General features: G+C 40.3%; 1 pseudogene; it reads left to right on the plus strand.

The window, feature by feature from the left end:
- Positions 1-424: 424 nt before the first annotated feature.
- LOC122747232 lies at positions 425-1360 on the plus strand (annotated as a pseudogene).
- Positions 1361-4170: the final 2810 nt, after the last annotated feature.

The following is a 4170-nucleotide window of genomic DNA, read 5'->3' on the forward strand; positions in this document are numbered from 1 at the left end:
GAGCTTAGACATTGCTCTTGAGAGTAAGTTGTGGCAAAGTCCCAGAAATTGGTTTGGGATATAACAGGAATTGAAATAAATTTCCCAATGCTAAGCAAGATAGTTGTCTGGGATAATAGACTCTAGATCAACAGCAAACATATTTAAAAATTCCTGGCTTATAATAGGTGCCTAGAGAGGTCTGGCTGGCTTTTGTTGGCTGTCTGTCTTGGTATGGTGTCAGAAGGCCTCATTCACAATATAGCAAAAAAGATCAGCCTGACCTTATCATGGAAAATCTTTCCAGCCTAAAGACCTGAAGGCCAGAACACAGAAATAGATTAACTGAGTGACCAGAGGCTCTTATCTGAAACATATGCACCAGCAGAGAATGGTAGTGAAACACAGATGATATTGCTAGAAGATATCAGAGGTATGAGTTTCCCTAACCATCTGTGTACTGAAGGACTATAAGAAGTATAAAGAGGAAGCCTCCCTGAGAGACACAGCTGAGAATGAATTCCTTGCTTTGAAGAAGGGCTCAGACCATGCTTACCTTTGTAAATCTGAACTAGAGGCCAATTTTGAGGCTCTGATAGAGAAGATTAACTTCCTGAATGTCTTGTATGAGAAGGAGATCCAAGTTATGCAGTCCCACATCTCTGTTGTGGTGAATATGGAAAATAGCAGAAACCTCAACATGGACTGTGTCATTGCCTAGATAAAATCTCAATGTGATGACATTGCCAGCCACAACTGCACTAAGGCTGAGTCTTGGTACCAAAGCAAGTGTGAGGATATGAAAACCACAATGATTCATGTTGGGGACAGTCTGCACAGGACCACAGAAGAGATCATGAGCTGAACTGCATGACCAGAGGTTGAATGCTGAGGTCTAGAGAATGCCAAATGCCAGAATTCCAAGATGGAGGCTGATTTGATACAGTCAGAGCAGCAGGGTGAGGCTGCCCTCAATGATGCCTGCTACACGCTGGGAGGGCTGGAGGAGGCTCTGCAGAAGGCCTGGCAGGACATTCCTTATATGGTGAAGAAGTACCATATGGTTGTGAACTCCAAGCTGGAGCAGGACATTGAGATTGCCATCTACAAGCAGCAGCTGGAGGTCAAGGGGCAAAGGTTGTTTGAGGGTACTGGTGCTGTGAATGTCTGTGTCAGCAGCTCCTGAGGTGGTGTTGTCTGTGGTGGTCTTTGCACCAGCATCTCTGGTGCCTGTCTTGTCAACATCAGCAGCAATGGCCCCTCTGGCTGCAGTGTGGTGGTCATTGCCCCTGCAGGGTCAGTCCTAGCTGTAGCATCTGCTCTTGTGCTGCCAGGCTTTGTGAAGTCAAGAGGTATTAGGAAATCTCGAGGAAATAACTGAAGTTCACCTCAGAAATATCACTGGAATCTGACCACATCCCTTACTGCTCTGGGACAAAAGTGCATTTCTCAGCCCCATCCTCTCTCCACAGGCCCAGCCACAGTTCTAACAAAAGAGCAAGAGAATTTGTACATTTTATGCCTCCAAATGAAATTTCCCAGAGACTTCCATCTGCTTCTGCTACCTGAGGTCCTTATTTAACCCAGACCATAGTAGCTGTTAGATGACCTGATCGTAATAACCAAAGGGATCTATTTCTCTGAGGGGTAGATGTCTCTCTTCTTTGAATCCGTTGCTTATTCCAGGAAATTATTTGCTAGTAGTTATCTCACTGTAATGTGAGTTCACATTAATCTTCTCCAATTGTCTGTCTTCTGCTGGATTATTTGACTCTGGTGGGTCTATTACTATAGCAACACCAAGGTTTATACACCGTGGAGGAGAAACCCCATCTGGGAGCAGGGGATTTCCCAGTAGCTTTAGATGATGATCCTTGGTAGTACTAACAATTGCCCTCTCAATTCTATTGTTGTGGCTGCTGCCTCTGGAATGTGAAGATGAGAAACATTGCTATATTCTTGTTTTCAGTGGACTCTATGGTATTCACATCCCATCTAATTTTCTTCTCAAAATTTCCCAGGATGCCAATAATTCAATTTCTTTTATGTTAGTCTGTGTTTCATTCTGTATTTCCAATATACTCAATGTAGTGAATCAAGAAAAAAATGGCCTTGTGTTAAGTTATGAGAGTGTGTCTTATTTGTCTGTAGGAGGGTAATAATTTTTTGTTCCTTTATTTGCCTTGCTTTTTGATGAAATGTCTTTCATGTGTCCTTTAACTTACTGATAAAAATAAGCATCAAGATGAAGCTCATGAGCCATGTCTTTTAGGAGGAGGTGACTTACAGAATTACTTGGAACCAAGACAAATCCCCCCCCCCCGCACCCTGGGATCCCCTAATATGACAGAAGCTGCCCTAGATATAAATTATATAGACTTGGGGCAGCTAGGTGGCACAGTGGATAGAGAACCGGCACTAGATTCAGGAGGACCTGAGTTCAAATCTGGCCTCAGACACTTAACTAGCTGACCCTGGGCAAGTCACTTAACCCCAGTTGCTTAACAAAATAAATAAATAAATAAATTATATAGACAACATATGCCGTCAATGTTTGAAGAAAGTAGAAATCAGAAAAGGTAGAAGTAGTAAAAGAAGGTTTCATAAAGATGAACTTAAATTCAAAGAAACTGAAGAGTTATCTAGTCACATTTCCATTTGCTCTTCCCTTAACCCCAGTTGCCTAAAAAAACATCCAGGACCATTGCCAATAGGCCTGATATATATCTTGCCACTGGACCAAATGGCTCTGGAGGAGAAAGTGAGGTTAGTAACTCTACACAACCCTCCCTCACTTAAATCCAATTCACTGCAAGTCATGACATTGCCCCAATGTCATGGTCCTCTTTGAGAATTAAGGACAAACAACAAAAACCACAATAACAACATATCTAGACATATGTTACTGCTCATTTTGTTTTTTTGCAGGGCAATGAAGGTTAAGTGACTTGCCCAGGGTCACACAATTAGTAATTGTCAGATGTCTAAGTCCAGATTTGAACTCAGGTCCTCCTGAATCTAGGGCCAATGCTTTATCCACTGTGCCACCTATCTGCCCCCTCTAGACATATGTTGAATTCTGTTTCCTTTCCTCACCTAGTAGAATGTAAGTTCCTCAAAGTCAGAAACTGGCATTTTATTCTTTGTAGCCTCACGTGCTTACATATTGATGGCTACTAAATGTTAAATAGAAATAAAATAAATAGAATAAGAAAATAACACTACCATTGATTATCCAATGTTGTAGACAGATGTTGTTAAAAAGGCAACTATTTTTCCTCTTGTACATAAACTTTATTTTCCATTTTATATTTTTAGAACTTAATTTTGTTATGCTGCTTTTTGTTCCATCACGATATATTAAAAACTGTTTTTATCATTTTAATTTTTTAAAAAGTTATTTAAACATATTTCAAGGGCAAAAACATATTTTGCAAGAACCTACTCTAATCTCCCCTCCCCTCCCCTAAAAACTCTGCAATTTTTAAATGTAAACAGCTTTTGGGAAATTAAAAAGATATACATGTTTAGTTATATCATGAGTTTCCTTCAGGCACTTCTAGATAAGTGTCAAGTATCTGAGGCTGGATTTGAACTCAGGTCCTCCTGAATCCAGGGCTGGTGCTTTATCCACTACACCACATGGCTTCCCTAATAACCTTAAATCTTAAAATTAAAGTGTTTAACTTTAAAGGAAAAGTAATAACAACAACAACAACAACAATGTTATAGAAGATAAAGCAAATCCAGTCATAATCAATATATCGCAATATTAATGGGCAGAGAGATCTCACAGGAAGGCACATGGGTGAGAAAAGTACATATGCTTAGAGCAAATCACAACTTTGTACTAAAGGCTTTGCTAGCCTTGCTCCCTTCAGTGCATTGTGCAACACATGAAACTACTTTTCTATTAGCTGCTTTCTTTTGGGGCCTCATCACTCTATTGCTGGGCAGATATTCTTCTTTGCTCTAAAACAGATGAAATAGTATTAATAAGCTCTTTAGCTCACAATCAACCTGAAAAATATTGCTAAGGGTGCTGAGAAAAGTGCTATGTCTTTATAGTGATAAAAAGTATCCTTTAAGCCAGAGAACTGCAAAGCTCCTCAGACTGCTGCTCTGAGTTATACACTCAAGCCTTCACTCAACATGATGCCGCTGCATCATTCAATCAACTCCTAGTTTATG

This window comes from Dromiciops gliroides, chromosome 3 (assembly GCF_019393635.1).
Source record: "Dromiciops gliroides isolate mDroGli1 chromosome 3, mDroGli1.pri, whole genome shotgun sequence".
Taxonomy (NCBI): domain Eukaryota; kingdom Metazoa; phylum Chordata; class Mammalia; order Microbiotheria; family Microbiotheriidae; genus Dromiciops; species Dromiciops gliroides.